This window comes from Loxodonta africana, chromosome 25, assembly GCF_030014295.1.
Source record: "Loxodonta africana isolate mLoxAfr1 chromosome 25, mLoxAfr1.hap2, whole genome shotgun sequence".
Classification (NCBI taxonomy): domain Eukaryota; kingdom Metazoa; phylum Chordata; class Mammalia; order Proboscidea; family Elephantidae; genus Loxodonta; species Loxodonta africana.
The window spans coordinates 53,377,698-53,388,096 of record NC_087366.1 but is presented as its reverse complement, the minus strand read 5'-3'; positions in this window follow the sequence as shown (position 1 = coordinate 53,388,096).

Sequence of the window (10,399 nt, the reverse complement as noted above, 5' to 3'; positions counted from 1 at the left end):
ATCTAATCTCTATTCCTGTGGTTATAATCCCAGCTGGGAATGGGTTGTCTTTGTTTTGTTAATGAGGGAGGATTAGTGTAGGGTGTGTCTTGAGTCGGTCTCTTTTGAGATATAAAAGAGATGAAACAAGCAAGCAAGAGCAGAGATGGGGGAAGAGAGATGCCAAGCCACATGAACATCACCCAGGAGCAGAAGCTCAGAAGTGACAAGGACCTTTCTCCAGAGTTGACAGAGAGAGACTTCCCCTAGAGCTGGTGCCCTGAATTTGAATGTTTAGCTTCCTTAAATGTGAGAAAATAAATTTCTGTTTATTAAAGCCATCTGTTTATAGTTATTTCTGTTAAAGCAGCACTAGACAACTAAGACAGGATTTGGTACCAGGAGTGGGGTGCTGCTCTAACAAATACCTACAATGTGGAAGTGGTTTTGGAATTGGGTAACGGGTGGAGGCTGGAAGAGTTTTATGGTGCCTAACAGTAAAAGCCTAGATTGCCTTGAAGAGACTGTTGGTAGAATTACGGATGTCAAAGGCAATTTCTGGTGAGGGTTCAGAAGTGAGGAGAGCTATAGAGAAAGTCTGTTGTCTTATGAGAATACATACAATGCTAGCAACGGGATATTGCTAGAAATGTAGACATTAAATATACTTTTGGTGAGGCTTTTAAAAAAATGATAAACATGGTTGGACAATGGAGGGAAGGTGGTGATTTTTATGCAGTGGCAAAGAACTTTGAATTATGTTCAAATGTGGAAGGCAGGACTTGTAAGTGATGAATATTTGGCTGAGAAGATTTCTAAGCAAGATCTTAAAGGGGCCATGTAGTTTCTCATTGCTGCTGATAGTAAAAAGCAAGAGGAAAGAGATAGACTTAAAAAAGAACTGCAGAATGAAAATTGGAAAATTATTTTGTACAAACGAAGGACACATGTCCTAGAGTTTTCACCAAGGATGTGGCTACAGAATCTTTTATCAAAGAGATAAGCCTGTGGGTGATGAATCTAACAAACTACCGCAGCAGAAAAGCCATCAGCTTAGACTGAAGGGAACAAAGAAAGAATAAAAGAAAAGAATGCTGTCTGCTTGGAATTCTATAGGCAGGAAACAGGTCAAAAGAGCTGTATCTGTTGTTCTCCGAGAAAAGACAAGAAACATCCCTGGAGTGGCTCAGAGATAGCAGAACTGTTGGCCGGAGCATGGGAAGCAAAGCTGGCTAAGTCTCAAAGGGTGGGCTGTGACCTCCGAGGTGTCAAAGGGTAGAGCCACGGCCTCCCAGGTTTCAGAGTCAGGTCTTCATCAACTTGGTTCCAGAGTGTGGGGCTGCCATTCAATTTGGCCAAGAGGATAGGACCACGGCCAAAGCTGAGGAGGTGGGGCTGCCATGCCCAAGGGGCAGAAAAGTGGGGCCTGCCTGAATAGGGGCGGGGGTTCACCACTCAGATGGACTAGGAGAATAACCCAACACCACTGCCCTCGAGTCGATTCCGACTAGGAGAATGGGACCATCCAAAGCCAAGGGAGCAGAGTCGTCGTCATCCCTGTGGACTTGAAAGGTGAAGCTGAAGCTCAGGGCTGAGAGGCCTCCACCCAGAATCCAGAGGGCATGACCAGCACCCACAGCCTCGAGGGCAGGACCATTGCCCAGAGAACAGAGGGTTATTTTCAAGCCTTAAGCACTAACGTGTATTGTTCTGCTGGGTTTTGGACTTGCTTGGTACCAGTTATCCCTTCTTCCCCTCCAATCTGTCCTGTTTGTAATGGAAATATCTGCCTCATGTCTGTTCCACCATTGTACTTTGGAAACAAATAGCTTATAGTCTAGATTTCACAGGTTCACAAATGAGGAATTTTGCCCCAGGATGGAATATGCCTGACATCTCACCCATGTTTGATTTAGTTGATTCAGAATATGAGATTTTGAACTTGAAATGGATTTAAGACTTTTGGGGTGATGCGATGGGACGAATGTTTTGCATGTGGCAAGGACATGAATTTGGGGCAGCCAAAGTTTGAAATATTATGAATTGAATTGTGTCTCCCCAAAATATGTGTTAAAACCCCTAACCTCTATTCCTGTGGTTATAATCCCATTTGGGAATGGGTTGTCTTTGATATGTTAATGAGGCAGGAATAGTGTAGGATGTGTCTTGAGTCAACCTCTTTTGAGATATAAAAGAGATGAAACATGCAAGAAAGCAGAGATGGGGGAAGAGAGATGCCAAGTCACATGAAGATCACCCAGGAGAAGAAGCTCAAAAGAGGTAAGGACCTTCCTCCAGACCTGACAGAAAAACTTCCCCTAGAGTTGGTGCCCTGAATTTGAATGTTTAGCCTCCTAAAATGAAAGAAAATAAATTTGTTTGTTAAAGCCATCCATCTGTGGTATTTCTGTCATAGCAGCACTAGATAACAAAGACACATTACATACTTTAAAAAATACATCTTAAGTGTAGTTCATCATAACTAGGATATGTTGTAAGTTGGGGGCTACCTGTAATTTTCCTAAAAATGTAAAATTTTTATTTAAAAAAAATTTATGATTAAGCTAAAGGGATTAAAATTGTTCATCTGGAAGGGGAGCTTACTTTATGAATTACGGAACAGAAAATCATATTTGACTGTGCTTATCCAGAAGGCCAGAGCTAGCCCTCATGCAAGTTAATGCATCTCATGGCTGATGATAACGCTTGAGGCAGGTATAAGCTCAAGAGACAATGGTAGTTCAAGTGGTCATTTGAATTTCGGTTCTCTAGAGCTTCTCAAGTATTTGGCATTGAGCTATTGATCTCAGTCTTCTGGGTGGCTAGCTGGGAAGGGCCTGCAGTGGCTGGAGCACCCAAGCTGCTCACCTCCAGCCAGGAGCAGCCTCTTCCAGGCCTCCAAGTCTCCCCCGATTTATCCCAGTGGTGTGAACAAAGAATTGTAGAATGTAGAGAAAGTTGAGAAACACCCCAATGGGACAGGCGTGTAGGTAATGTCACTCACTTTTATCCATGGTAACTGGGGGAGCCCTGGTAACGCAGTGGTTAAGAACTTGGCTGCTAACCAAAAGGTTGGCAGTTCAAACTCACCAGCCCTCGGAAACTGGGGAGTTCTACTCTGTCCTATAGGGTTGCGATGTGTTGGAATCGATTCGACGACAAAGGATTTTGGTGGATAATTTAAAGATACAAATATTCTGCTGAGTGGCCTTCTGTCAGCAGTTCTCAAAGGGGAGCAGCAACACTTGTTTGTTCATGTTTTACATTCCTGACTATACCCCACCCCCACCAGAGCGACTCACTGGCCCACTGAGTCACTGTTACTGACCAAGTGGCCCAGTTCCCTCAGGTGAAATGGCCTAGAGGAAGTGCAGTGAGTACTGCTTTCACCAGATGCTGGATCTTTAGACCACCTCTGGGAAGCGGGGGTGGAAGGGCAGGGAGGCAGAGCCAGCATGGCCCTGGCACACAGTGCTAATTAGCTTTTGTGTAACTGGCCAGCACCAATGCTTTGTGGCATTTTTCCGTGCTTCATCTGAAAGCGTTTTCTAGACAACTGGAAAAAGAAAAGTCCAGAAAATTTTAGACATTATGCCTTTCTGAAGTTAAATGCCAGGATACAAAACTAGTGTGTTATTTTCTTGCTACAGATTCCAATGCTCTGTTTCGATGGAGTTAATTAAAAAGAAGAGATTAGTATATAAATGTAAAGAGAGAAACACTAAGGCTAGTCATTGGAAAAGCAAGAAATAAAAGATACGTCTGTTCTCTCCTTGTCTTTCCATCTATTATATAGTAACCCGTCCGTTAAAATTAACTAGATGTGTGATTCATTTATTAAACAAATAGTTACTGAGGGCCAGCTACGTGTCAGACACGGCTGTCGGAGCAGAAGATACAGATGTTAGATAAAAACCCCTCCCTGTATACAGGCGGGGGGGAACACACAACATAAGTGAGATATAAAATACAGAGTATGTTAGGAGACAAATCAGAGAAGGAGTAAGATGTTGAGTGGTGAGGGGATTAGAAACTTCTCTGAAAGACAGAGGAGCTCAGGGTAGGCTCAGTTTGAGGTAAAGACCTGAAGGAAGTAGAGGAGCAATGCTGAAGGAAAGAAACCCAAGTCAGAGAGAACAGCCGGCACAAGGTCCTGTGTGGTCAAAGAAGTGGAGTAAGGTCAGTGTGGTTGAAGTGATGTGAGCTGGGTGGATGGGGGTAGTGCAAGACGATGTCAGAAAGGTAATGGTGTCAAAGGTACTGCCTTGCAGGCCATTGTAAGGGCTTTGGCTTTCACTCTGGGTGAGATGGGAAGTCACTGGAGAATTTTAAGTGGAAGTATGACATGATCTGACATGATTTAACAACTCCAGCTGCTTTTTGAGTATAGACTATAGAGGAACAAGGAGGAATGAGGAGCCCACTGCAAAAATCTAGGTGAGAGATGCTGGTTTAGACCAGGTGGTGGCAGTGGAGTGTTGAGGAGTATTAGAATTCCTGAAATATTCTGAGGGAAGATCCAGCAGGATTTCCTCAGGGGTTTAACGTGAGAACAGGAGAAGAATCAAGTATGGCTCCGAAGCCTTTGGCCTGAACAACTGGAAGAATGGAGTTGCCATTTACTGAGATGGGGAAGTCTATCAGAGAAGTAGGTAAGGGTGTGAGTGGGGTGGTGGTGGGGGTGCCCTGAAGGCATGAGCAAAGATTTAGACACATTAGGACTGAGATATCTGTTAGACATACAAGTAGAGACACCAAGTAGGTGGTTGGATCTATGAATCTGGAGTTCAGGGGAGAAGTCTGATTTGGAGACACGTAAATATAGGAGCCGCCTGCGTGTTTTCAGTCGCTGTTGAGTCAGTTCCGACTCGTGGCCACCCCGTGTGTGTCAAAGTAGACTGTGCTTCATGGGGTTTTCAAGAGCTGTGACCTTTCGGGGGTAGATCGACAGGTCTTTCTTCTGAGGAGCCTCTGGCTGAATTCGAACCGCCAGCCTTTCAGTTAGTAGCCACGTGCTTAATGATTTGCACCACCCAGGGACTCCTCATCTGTGTGTAGATAGTCGTTAAAGCCAAAAGGCCAAATCTGACCATCAGGGAAGTAAATGGAGAGAAAATCACTAAGGTCCGATCACTCAGCCCCGCCCGAGGTGTTCAACCTTGAGAAGTCAGGGAGATTAGATGATCTGTTAATTACTTTATATACTTAGCAACGATTCGTGATTACCTAGATTTGAGTTTTTAAGAAACAAAAGATAGAGATGCTTGCAAGGATTGAACAGAGGTAAAAAGTAGGTTGTAGGGAATATTTCGTCCTCTGAAAGGTAGATCACTAACCCTTCTAACCCAGACTTGAAGCCATTCCCTAAGTCCACCTTTCAGCCAAAGATTAGACAGGCTGATAAGACAAACAATAACACATGTGAGGAACGTGCTTCTTAACTCAATCAAGTATACGAGACCAAATAGTCAACACCTGCCCAGGAACAAGGACGAGAAGGTGGAAGGGGACAGGAAAACTGGACAAATGGACACAGTGAAGCCGGGGTGGAAAAGGAAAGGGGGAGAGTGCTGACACAATGTGGGATTGCAGCCAAAGCCATGAAACAATTTGTGTGTAAATTTTTGAATAAGAAACTAACTTGCTCTGTAAACATTCACCTAAATCACAATGAAAAAAAAATCACAAAACATCTATATCTAGGTACTTGGTGTGAAGTTGGCAATGTCCCCAAGGTTTTTATATACAAAAACCAAGATTCCAAACTGTTTTTTCAGTATTGAGCACCCTGTATTTTGACAGGTACTGCAACCAGAAAGATGAATTTCACATACTGTCCTAAAATGCCCAATAGGTGGCAGGAAGAATTCACCAAACAGATGGTGAGCTAGGTCTCTGTCTCCTTTCTCTCTCTCCACTGCTCTAAGAGCCCTCAGAATTAAAATTAGGGGATGTAAATGTTTACATTGTGCGCCAACAGGATTTTCATGCGGAAGAGGGAGAGGTGTTCTCTTCGGAGAGCCAACAAATGTCATTATGCCGTGATATATGGGGGTGAGCCAGCTGTCTGTGTGATTCATTTGGTTTGGAAACGTACGTGTTTGGAGATGGTTTTGAGAGAAATAAATTGACTATAATGAGACTGCTAGCCCTTATTGTTAAATTTATGATGTTTAAGCAAGAAACCCTCTTGAAAAATAGTAGGCAAGGTGTCTTGGAACTAGCTTGATGGTTGAGCTTTCTGCAGTACGCCAAAGCACTAAATTACAAGTCACTCTCAGCATTAAGGAGTCCTGGTGGTGCAGTGGTTAAGCATTCAGCTTTTAAGCAAAAGGTCAGCAGTTCGAATCCACCAGCAGCTCCTTGGAAACCATAAGGGGCAGTTCTACTCTCTCCCATATGGTCACTATGAGTCGGAATCAACTCAACAGCACAGGGTCTCAGCTTCAACATAGAAGGTACTTCTCTTCCCATTCTTAGTAGCGCACTGGTCCCCAAACCTGCCCGCACATTCAGATCACCTAGGAAGCTTCAAAAACCCCTGATGACTGTGTCCCACCCCCAGAGACTCTGATTTAAATGGTCTGGACTGTGGCCTGGCTTTGGAATTTTTTTTTAAAGAACCCTAGATGATTCTAATATGAAGGCAAGCTTGAGAGCCACTGTGTTTATTTAACATTGAATGAGTAAATATAGCAGACCTTCCCATAACTCAAACATGTTCCGTCCGGTACGACACACGCAGGAGGTGAACACTTCCACGTCAGCATGTTTATGGGCTCTGTATGGCCTCAGCCTGCTTTTATTAAGTTATCATCTACCGAGCAGCTTCTAGCACCAAACATTGGACCACCTTCGACACCGAATTAATTGGGGGAATGAAAGAAAAAAAAGCAAAACCAGAGGAATTACGTAGGTGAGTTGCTTTTTGAAGATACATTGCTTTCTTTTGATTGTTGCTGTGGAATATGGTTTTTTAAAAACCAACAGTCTTTTATTTCTCATGGCACTGACAACATTGACTTTTACAATAATATTATGCTTAGCATATTGTTATAAATACCAAATTAAAAAATGTTTTATTCCTTTGCTTCTTTTTGGCACCAGAAGCCAAATGGGAATAATTCCTATTTCTTAGCACTGCTCTTCTGTGATAAACACTGCCATAAAGTAAGGCAGGGAGTCCCTGGGTGGTGCAAAGGTTAACATGCTCAGCAGCTAACCGAAACGTTGGAGGTTCAAGTCCACCCAGGTGCACCTTGGAAGAAAGCCTGGTGATCTACTTCTGAGAAATCAGCCACTGAAAACCTTAAGGAGCACAGTTCTACTCTGACACCCATGGGATCACCATGAGTTGGAATCAACTCGGTGGCAATGGGTTTAAGTAAAGCAGGGAAAACTGGTGTTCCATTCATATCTCAAAGGAGCCCTGGATTAAGCAGGTAATGTATCACCTTGCTGTAGATGACAAATTAACTCTTGACAGGTCTTTTGCAACTCTGATCTTTGACGATGGCATAAACTCAGTATCGTACCAATAAGATTTGGTAATTTATTCATATATACATACATGAATGTATGTGTGTGTGTTCAATCATATTTGTATTGTCCATAAAATCTTTCTGAAATTCACTCTGCTAGTCTGCTTTTAAAAAAAATTTTGTTTTGTTGTTGTTGAGAATATACACAGCAAAACATACACCAATTCAACCTTTCTACACACATGATTCAGTGACATTGACTACATTCTTTGAGTTGTGCACCCATCCTCACCCTCCTTTTCTGAGTTGTTCCTCCCTCATTAACATAAACTCACTGCCCCCTAAGATTCCTATCTAATCCTTCCAGTTGCTGTTGTTAATTTGATCCCATATACATAGTTCTTAAAAGAGCATAATGCTCAAGGCAGACATTCTTTACTAGGTAAGTAAAACTATTGTTTGGTTTTATTGTTTGGAGATTGATGAGTAGGCTAAGATTTTTCGTAGTTGTGTTTGGTTTAGGCCTCCTCATCCCCCAATTAGAATTGAGAGTAAGCCAGAGAGACAGATTAAGTTGGTGTTGACATGGGTAGCTATTTGATATAGTAGCAATAGTGGTGCTGTTTTGGGGATGTTTTTGGTTTAAGGCTTAAAGATTATCTCAGGGCAATAGCTGGGTGAACCACTGAAATTATTGCTAAACCAAAAACCAAACTTGTTGCCCTTGAGTGGATTCCTCATCATAGTGACCCTACAGGACAGAGTAGAACTGCCCCATAGGGTTTCCAAAGAGAGGGTAGTGGATTCTAACTGCTGACGTTTTAGTTAGCAGCTGAGCTCTTAACCACGGCACCACCAGGGCTCAGAAACTATTGCTAGTCTCCTTTTGAATAGATGGCTGATAAACTATTTATATTTACTATGATTACTGATTTATTTAGATATATTGCTAACATTTTATTCAGTGTTTCTACTAATCATGCCTTTCCTTTACTCTTGTTCTCCCCTCCCCCTTTCCTGCTTTCTGTGGGATTGATTGTTTTCTATTTTTCTTCTATTGGTTTTGAAGCTATACATTCTAATTCCATTATTTTACTGGTTACCTTTAAATTGTTAGCATGCGTACCTAACATCCTATCCACCTACAAAACAATCCTTAGAAGAGGTCAGCTCCTTGTCTTTCATGGTGTTGTCTACTACCTCATGCCATTTTGTTTTTATACCTCCCCCAGAATGTTGTTTTTTTCAAAAGAGTTTTTAAGAGTCAGTATTTATTAAGATTTTCATCCTGTATACTAATTTATTTATTTACTTTTGTTTCTTGCATCTCACTCTTAGCTTTTGGCTCGGTTTCCTTCTTGAGGACATGTAGCCTTATATTAACATTCTTTCAGTGAAGAGGCAGGAATGATTAACCCCCAGTTTTTACAGGTCTGAAATGTCATTTTACTCTCTCTCTCAGTGATTGTTTAGCTGGGTATTGAACTCTTTTTGACAATCTGTTGTCTTTTGGTGTCTCTGGTTGATTTTAAGTCTGCCATCTGACTATTTCTTTGTGAGGAATCTGCCTTTTCTATTGTAAATTCCAAGGTTTTTGTAATTTTTATAGTCTAAATTGATTTTATTTTTATTTATCCTCAGTATTCTGTGCACTCTTCAGAATTGAAGATTTGTGTCTTCCTTCAATTATGGAAAATTCATAGTCATTAAAACAACCCCATTATTTCTCTTCACTTCTTCTGGAACTCCTATTAGACACATGCTCAACTTTCTCATCTATCCTTTCTACCTTGTAACTTTCTTTTGTGTTAACAGAATATATAGCTTTTTTATGCTCTTTTATGAGAGATTATCTCATATTCTTCAGCTATGTTTAATCCATGTCCAACCTATCCTACATTGACTATATATTTTGTTTTTAGAATTTCTGTTCAATTCTTTTTCACATTGTTTTATTTGCATATATAGTGTTTTGCTTCCTTTATCTCTTTGAACATATTAAACACACTCATTTTAAAATCTTGTTTTGTTCTATTATTCCTAACTCTTGGCATGAGTATTCTCCCAATTTTTTCATCTGCTGAAACTGCCTCATGATGCTTGGTTTGTTAATGTGATTTGTAAATTTTTGCAAAGAGCACACCCTGGGCAGAAGTTGTTTTTAGTGGAGATCTGGCATACCCTGTCTTGTTAAGCATCCCTTCAGTGTGGTTGGTGTTTGCATCTAACAGAGTTCTGTGGGTTACACCGCCTTTAGCTCAGCTTCCCGTCAGGTCCTCACACTATACGGAGAATATGCATTTGGGCTACATATCAGCACATGGTACTGGCCTGAGGTCCCATTTTTTTTTAGGTGATTATTTCTACCCATGTTACCAACAGAAGGCAAATTGCTTTGCCACTTTTGTAGGTCAATGAGTAGTTTTTCTAGTTCACATTTTATAGATAAGGCAGTACTATATTGTCTTAGTTTTATGCAAGTAGCTACATTTCACCCCCACCCCCCACCTCCCACCCCCACACTCATGGAATCTGTGATTTGGACTCTCCTTCTTACGTGGGTGTTAAAACTCCAGTCCCAAGGCCTATATCTGGTTCTGAAACCTCAGGGGCCCTTCAGCTTCAGATCACCCTTATGACTTTGAATTCCTCTTTTTTTTTTTTTTTTATAACACCTAGGTATATTTTTCTTGTTTCCTACCTTCCTTCTTTCCTTCCTATCATCCTTCTTCTTCCTTCCTTAGTGAAGGTGTGATTTAATGTTTTCTTTGTTTAATTATATTCAGCACTTCTTCTGTTTGAAGCAGGAAGGAAAAGTCCTCCATATTGCCTGAGTCCAACGTATTTGCTGGTATAATCTTAAAATGTATTAAATGTCACTGAGGACAATAAGTGCACTTACCACATTAGAATAGGCCTTGACATTGCACTATTAAGTA